Source organism: Alligator sinensis, unplaced genomic scaffold, assembly GCF_000455745.1.
Source record: "Alligator sinensis unplaced genomic scaffold, ASM45574v1 scaffold375_1, whole genome shotgun sequence".
Classification (NCBI taxonomy): Eukaryota; Metazoa; Chordata; order Crocodylia; family Alligatoridae; genus Alligator; species Alligator sinensis.
In genome coordinates this window covers 3280991-3289464 of record NW_005841928.1, presented here as the reverse complement: position 1 = coordinate 3289464, position 8474 = coordinate 3280991, and the positions used below count along the sequence as shown (strand labels likewise).

At 42.7% G+C, this 8474-nt stretch overlaps 1 long non-coding RNA gene across 2 annotated transcripts in view; it reads right to left on the bottom strand.

Moving 5' to 3' along the window:
* The window catches only part of LOC106721933, a 34051-nt gene extending 31041 nt beyond the window's left edge, over positions 1–3010 (bottom strand). For both annotated transcript variants that reach the window (XR_001357683.1, XR_001357682.1), the window contains exons 1-2: positions 2871–3010; positions 2052–2100 (exon numbers count right to left, since the gene is read on the bottom strand). This is a non-coding gene — a long non-coding RNA (uncharacterized LOC106721933). The remainder of the gene's footprint in view (positions 1–2051; positions 2101–2870) is intronic.
* Between the last annotated feature and the right edge of the window lie 5464 nt (positions 3011–8474).

Here is an 8474-nt window from a genome sequence, read left to right as displayed (position 1 = left end):
TTGTAAAAGGGCCCCCCCCCTGCCATTTTGAAGCATGGGGACACTGATACACAAGACAGTGGTAATAACTGGAGTGCAGTTATTACCACACTCCAGCAGACTCAATTGAATCTGCTCTGACACACTGTAATTACAGCATGTTGGAACAGCCTCCTGAGTCATAGGCTCCCTTTGAGAGTAAGTGGTTCAGAGAGGCATAAGCTTTCATAGGCAACAGCTTACTACAACAGATTCTGTGAATGAACTAGCATCTGATGATTAAGTAGGCTCTCACCTATGAAAGCTAGTATCGTGTGGTTTGCAGCACCTCAAAGCTTTCTGAGGTGCTGTGAAAAGCATGTGGCACATGTGTATTCGTTCACCATGCTGCATATTTGCTGTGCGGCAGCAAAATTAGATACTGTACCAGGAAATCCCAATATTTAAAAAAAAAAAAAAACAACACCACAGAGAAAAAAGGCAGGGTGATGCATGTGGCTGCAGCATATGGCATCCAAAACCAGAGCCCGGTCTGCCAGAGCCACACTTCAGCAGCTGGCCAGGCTCTGTGCTCCTGGATTGACACTGCTGTAGCCCCAGGAGGACCCCAGGACCGCAGGTAAGGCTGATGGGGCCATTTCAGGTGCTGCCCGCAGCCTCCCCTACTCCAACTGGAGCAATTTGCCATGCACCAGAGCGCACATGCTACTTCTCCCCAAGGACAAGTAGCAGTGGCACAACTATTTGCCGTCCCTACTTGTCTCCGGGGAAATACATGTGCATGCTCAGCTGGATGCACCTTAAGTTGCCATCCTGCCTTGCCTTCTGCCTAATTTCTATCTAACACAGATTACTACCTTTCACTCTCATAGTGAAAGAGTTCTTCCTACATTTCCCTGGCTGCAATCTAACTTTGTCCTTGCTGTAAATAGCTGGGCTTCGCATCATATTCAATACAGTCAATAGGGTCAGACGATTTCAGATAGTCGATAGAGTTAGACTATTTCAGATCAAGACATGGGGCTGAATTCTATATGGATGGCCTCATATCTCAAGACAATTCAATTTCAAGCAGTTCCATTAACAGCAGGAGAATGCTGGGGTTCCAGTAGATGGATCCAAACTCTTCAACAGCAGTGCTCCTTAGAGAAAAAATGTCTGCATGTGGGGCCATTAATTAGGAATCTCTGAATCCTTTTAGAGTGCACTATACACAATCTAATCTGCAAACATATCCTTGGATGGTGGGGAGAAGTTTGTATTGAAGAGAAAGGGTCAGGTTTCCTGAAGAGGAAAAGGAGGGAAAAAAGTTCCTTGGTTTCCCATCATTTTGTATTTTGGGGATGAACAAAAGAAAAAAAAAAAAAAAAAATCACAATTTTGATATTGTTTGTATACCCGTGAAAGGAGAAAAACACAAGTCCACTGAAACAGAGATCAGAGCCATAGTATAATACAGAAAAATAAAATAATGATGGAAAATTTCTATGCCAGACACTTGATCAGTAGACAGGAACATTACAATTACTTAGGATATCTGTAGCATTTATGGCAAGCCAGATTTTTTTCGGGAAGTGAATATGATTTTTTGAAGCATCAGAAAATTTGGTACATCTGAATTTTTCAAATAATGTAATGATATTTTGACTGTGTTTAAAGAATTCTAAATATACAAGCTCAGAGAACCCTTAAAATTCTTCTTAAAACCCTTACAGATATTCAAATCTTTTTTTTTTTTTTTTTTTTTTTCCTCAGCAGTAAAACAAACTTTTCTTATTCCAGTTTATGTTGTACAGCTACCTCAGAAGGTTTTAATTGTCTCAGGCTTTCTGTTGATAGGAAGCAACATTTTTTGTATATAAAGTGTTTACTAATCTCCATTCATTCTTCATGTTAGCATACACCTTATCTTTTATTTATTTCTCTGGGTGGTAGTATAAAGTCATAAGAGTTTCCAGCAGCACAACATAATTAGCCCATTCAAACTTACAGAATAAATACTTACATAACGGAACATTTTATAACAAAATAGTAAATTAAATTTAATAACACTTCATGCTCTTTGGACTCACCTCCCAAGCTCCATAATAGGAAAAATATATATTATGCCTTCGGGAGAGCCTGTGAAAAAAAGAATTATTTTCACAATCGGTATGTTTAAACAAAGATGTTTATATTATAGTATGACCTAGTTTGATAATGAAATCCTAGCTGTTTAAACTCATTTTGCAAATATATTCCTGAATTTGTATATAAGATTATTATGGGAGAACAATTTGTCAACCAGGTACAAAGAAAAACAAGGCAAAACAGAGATCCAGTTCAGGTTCAAAGGAGAGTCTAGGTGAACTAATGTAGCTAATGAGATAATTTCAAATGAAAGAACCAGCTCCATTCTAACAAGACCCCCTAGTAACCTGGGTAAAAATCTTGGTCCCATGGCACTCAAGAAGAATGTTTCCACTGATTTTAGAAGGATCAGGATTTCACTTCAAGTCATGATTTTCTGCCCCATCATAAATTACCAAAGCTAAGTTCAGATTGATTCCTTAATGGGGTTTATGTGAGAGGCAAGGATTTTTAGGGTGACATCTTTTTTGGATGAACTACATGGTTGGAATAAATTCAGATGAGCTTTTGAATGCAACACATTCTTCATCATTGTAGGCTGCTATGGACCGAGTCTGGGCAGATCACAGCAGGGTATGTTTGGTCATGCTAGTTGAGCTGACCAGTTTTACTTTTGCTGCTGGCTTTGGCCAAGTACCCACTGTTCAGGCCCCTTGCCTCTGCTGCAGCCAGGCTAGTAGATAAGACTAGCAGGCCACCCAGGCTTGGTAGCAATGCAAACCAAACAAAAGAAGTTAAATAATAATAAGTTAGCACTTCACCTATTGATTGCCTCTTATCCTTCAGAGGCTTTGCAGACCATGCAGAGCTGTACAACAAAGGAAATGATCAAACAAGCAAACAGGAACTCTGTTCCAGGCTCTCCCAATGGCTGCTTACCCCCTGGTAACTCCAGGCAGCCTGCTCCCTGGCCAGGTGCAGCCCCTTGAGGCTGCTTTCAGTGTCTTTTATCCTTCCCACTCTGTGGGCTCATGTGGCTAACCCTCTCTCTCTCCCCACACCTGTGTCAGCTCCCTTGCTGCAGGACTCGCTACTTCCCAGGACCTGGTTTCCCAGCCTCCAGGGAGTTCTCCCAGGTCTGGGGTGGGTGTGCAGAGCTGCTTCTGGGGTGTGGGGCTGTTCAGACTCCCCCGAAACCATAGTAACAGGGCAGAGCCCTGTTACAATCATGTCCTGAGACAAGGCTAAACACCTAATGCCTTGCTTTTAAAAACTTGTCTAACTTTATTCTAAACATGCAGCTGTTCCTGTAAAAGATCCCACCCCCCAAAAATCCTCCCTTCTTGCATAATTCCTGGACCATCATGGCTACAATGCCACTTTAACACTACCATAATATGGAAGATATCAGAATCTGCTGCTTAGTGAGGTTTAAGCACAATTTACCTGCCTAAGCTCCAAAGGGCAATTTAAATAGACTGCCACAAAACAGGGGTGCCTCTTTTTTGGACTGCAAAGCAGTTTAGGTACCTACATGAATATGCTTAAGCATGCTCCTGAAGGAATGACCACCAAGGCGCACAACAGTACCTAGCTCCAGCTTATGTCCTGTTGTGATTCATGTTGTTGTTAAAAGGCATTTAAACTCCACCTAAGTTCCTGGAGAGGCCTTACTTAAAGTTCTGATCAACTTTAAATGTGCAACTTAAAATGTGCTTGGGCATTTCCTATTGTCTAACCTTATCAAACTGAATTGTACTCTGGAGGAAGAGGTTAAGACCTAGGGACCCACAGTTAGCAGTTGCAATGCCTAAGAAACCAATTTGAACCTACCTACAAGTCACCATCTCACTTAAGCACATAACTGAATCTTTTCTAATTCAAAACTAGGGCTTGACAGCTTTCCATCTTGCTAGTCCCTCTTCAGAATTCTCCAGAACTTTTTTTGTAACCTGTCCTGTATCTCTTAAATAATGGGGCTCTGGGCTAAACACCACAACCTATCTAACATCCCATCCTTTCCCTGCTTCCATTAATGGTTAACTTGGTGCCCAAGATAAGCAGAACTTCACACAGGCACACTAGTGGATTACGCTACCCATTGGAGTTCATCTGTGGGGCAGATGGCTAAATGTAGGTGGGCCACACAACCTGACCCCAGCCAGAATTTCCAGTAAGTCACATAAAACTGAAATCATATTCACTGGAGATGTCAGTGGCTTCCTATCTAGAAAGTATGCCTGCTTACTCAAAAACATCAAAACCATCTTCCTCATCCTACAGCATGAAATGACTGTATATAAATGGTGTTATGAAGTCCAGTATTTACTGTTTCAGCTTCAAATATCTAAAGCATCCTGGTTTACTATTAAATGCTGTTTTTCTAAACTGCCAGGCTTGCAAGTTAATTGTGGGATCTTAGAGCAGAGGTTCCCAACCCCCGGACTATGGCCCAGTACCAGGCTGTGAAGGGTTGGCTGCTGGTCCATGTTGGTGCTGGATTTAGGACCTAGCACTTATATCTTTGTTCTGGGCAAGCACAATCCTCAGACCAACCACAACACCTGCCAGTTGATAATAGGTGAGTTTTCTGATACAGAGTGATAACAAAAAAGCAACAATACAAACAATCAAGCAATTCTATATCCACTAATCCTAGGGCTGTCATCAGAGTCAAAGTACATTTGGCCAGGATGCAGGCTCCACTCTGAAGCTCTCTATCTTAGGTGTCAGCAGTCTGGAGGTGGGATGCTGAGGCCCACAGGCCCCTTCCAAGTAGGGAGCATGAGATGGGCTGCTGGTATGTGCCCTCTGTCCATGGTGGCCTCAGGGACCCTTCCCAGGGGATGGGGATGTGGATGGGGACTCCTCTCAGAGAGGAGCAGTAGGAGGAGGAGGAGGAAGGATGGAAGGAAGAGGAGGAGGGACAGGGCGGGACCCTTTGTTAATCTCGAGTCTCTGCTTTTGTATTCCCCTTCCCCCTTGATGACTCCTGATGACTCTTCATCCATGGCTCTCTCTGGTTGGTTGTCTCTCTGTGGTCACACATCCATGTAGCCTTCCAGGCCTTCTCCTAATTTGGTCTGTTCCCCCAAAACCAGAACTGAGGCCCCCCTGCTTCTCTCGGGCCCTGTAGCTGGTGTCACTTATCTCGTGTTATGGGACAGTATGGAATATACTTCCTTGGTTCCCAGGCTTTGTGTCCTTGTTGTATTAGACAATTTGTCTGCTTTGAAGGCTGTGATCTCGTGTTATGGCATGCCTCCCTAAATTCTCAGGCTGTCCCCATCCATTGGCGTTGTTGTATTAGATAGCCTGTCTACTTCCAGGGCTGTGATACACTTGGTGTGTGAGATCCAAGCAATTAGAAATCAATTAACCCCTGTGCATTGGTCCTGGGTATGACTGGAAAATACACCCTGCCAGGGAAGGGTGGTCTGGCAGGGCTGTTTGTGGCAAAACAGCCGCCAATAAATACTAGGCCAGTTACCTTCCCAGTGAAAGGTGGATAGGGGTGCCTTAACCTCAGCCCCCACCATTCTGGTGAGTTATAAGACCATAGAGAAATGGGGCCAGGCATGCCCATGTGAGACACCTGAGCCTGCAGGGGTGAGAGACCCTGGAGAGGAGTAGTGGGGCAGGCACACCTGTGCAAAGGAAACCTGAGCCCACTGGGGTGTAAGACTCTGGAACCCCAGGAGTGGAAAGTTGAGGCCCTGACCATTGGGTGAGTGTGCTGAGGCCCAGGTAAGGCTTTGAACTCCTGAGACCACATATGGGCCTGAGGCCAAGTATGCAGCACAGAAGGAGCTGTGAGTAAAGGGGGTGGGTAATTGGCCCCAATGAAGGATACTACTCAGTGTGGGGGTTAGAAGCAAAGTCAGCCCAGGGTTTGACTAATTATGCAGCCATGATGTAGATGAGGGTCACGGGAAAGGCCCAAGAGGCTATGCCAGGGCTGGCCAAGGAGAGGAGGGATAAGCCGGATGAACCATGTAGTCTCTCAAGGGAGCAGGACAGTGTGAGTGAGGCCCAGTAAAGGGCATGAGTGTGAGAGTCCTGGTGAGACCAGATGGAGTGATAGAGGCCACAGTGAGAGGGGGGCTCTATGAGTGAGACCCTGAATAGGGCAGCATGAGAGAAGCCTAACCATGTACTGAGTTTGCCTGGCCTCAGGCCGGAGCATAGAGCAGCTCAGATATGACATCTGCGAGGCATGGGACATGATAAAGGGAAGGTTAGAGTCATGTGCTTACTGTCCCTGAAGAGCAGAGTGCTCGAAGGGCAGCCTCCCACCTACTTAACATCTTAATTTATTTAGCAACAAGGCATGGCAGGAGAGGAAGGCAGGAGGCTTACCCAAAGACAGGCAGTGAGCCAGCACTGTCACCGGGCCTGGGAGTTCGCCCGTCAGACATTCACACTCTTCATAAACTTGCTAAAAGTCACTGACAGCCATGTGAACCAGTAGTTTTATGCAGGAAAGAGATACAACAAAAGTGATTTTTGGTCATCTAAAATAGAGCATATAAGACTCAAATGCACATAAGGCACCAAAAATCAGCCAGGGAAGTAGCTCAACCCTGGAGATACCTGAATCAAGTGATTCTTTCCTACCCCATCCTATGGCCTTGGGGAAGTTTGTCTAGCTCTTCCTTCAGTGTCTCCAGGCAGCAAGAGCACCTGTAGCCATTCAGAGAATTTTCTACAGGCTTGTCTGGACTTTGCTCCTATCAGACCAGAGAAATGGCCACTCATCCAACCTCACTGCCTCATCTTGACTTCACTCCACACTCTTCTCTCATTCCCCTGGCCACCTCATCCCTTTCCTTTCCATGTAGCTGATGCCTACGTCCTTCAGGAAAAAGAAAAATAGAATTCAAATGAAATTTTCTATCCTCACATTGTTCACTTCATATGCTTTATCCCTTTCCCAGCTTGTATCTTGTTTTTGAAGCAAGATCTCTTTACTACTCAGTATTTGTACCATATTTAGTACAACATCTCTTTGGCACTTTTGTAATAAACATGAATAAAGACAAAAAGAATAAAAAGCAGATCTGTTATGTTAAGTAATACCATTTTAATTTAGTCACTTTTCAGTGGATTTATTTATCAAGAAATGGCAGAGGACCAAAGGCAATACTTTAAAAAAATGTGTTGGTTTTGAGGCCTGCTAAGGTTTAGAAAGAATCATTTATATAGGGTGATGCCTGTGGTGTCACTTCTGGAAGTGTTTGCCTGGATCTTGCCTCTGGAATACCAGTAGCAAACAAAATGATAAATAACAAAAGGTTTGGTTGAACAAATTGCCTTTTTACTTATCCAGTGAATAAACAGGTGTGTTATACAAATTTAAAAAAAAAACAAGATTTAGTTAAGTTCCTACATAAACACTGAAGAAAAATGCTACATATGCAACTCTAAGTTTACAAGAAATGTATATTTTGTAATTTTAAAAATGGGTTGGGATCATGTAATTAAAGATTAAAAGCTGTACATGTCTGGAAGGTAAGGATAAGGTTGAAGACTCAGTTTTAATGCTGGCAATTCCTAATTCTCAAGTCCTAGACTGTGGAAACTTAGACTATTAGTATGGCTTTTGTATGTTATATATGGCAAAAAAAAACAACAATGCATCTAGCAATGATCTCAAAGTTATTTAGCCATAGTTTATTATTTTGTTCTGAGGAGGAAACATCTTTAGTAATTACTGGTGAAAAAAAAGTGAACCTAATTCAGAACCTCAGTCCCAACTATTCATAACTTGGTTCTGCAGAAATTTCAATTTAGATCCAAAGTTTATGACTACTCCCTTAATGTTCTGCACAAAGTCCTGGAGCTTTCCAACCTTCCAGATTTGGAGGATATTTTCATTCAGTTCATTCATGACTTTCAGCTTGCTGTTTTATTTTAAGCGATATAAAAAGAAACAGGATAAAGGAGTAAAGGTGCTCCACTGTCACAGCTCTTCCACATTTTACAATCCCAGCCTTTAGGTACAATGGAAATGTAAAACAAAGGTTTTGCAGAAATCATTTACTGCATAATATGACTCCTGTCCTGAGCAGAGAACCATATGGATGGACCATTATGTCAGCGCAGAGCACCCTTACAGTTCCTTAATCTATTTTCATATTCAGCTGCAAGAACTGACCTTATATAGTCAGATAAGGGACACAAGAGAATTCCTATTAACCAATACGTCCGACACAAAATCTGAATGAACAGAAATACTGCATTTGTCATTATAGGAAGTATAGGAAAAATCCTTTTGGCTAATCCCTCAGTTACTAGAATTTAAGAAGGAAACTTGTTAAGGATTAACGTATAAATGAATAGTTTGAATATATAGGAACAAAAATCAGAAAGGCCAAGGCACAAATTGAGATATATTTAGCAAAGGACATAAGAGAAAACAAAAC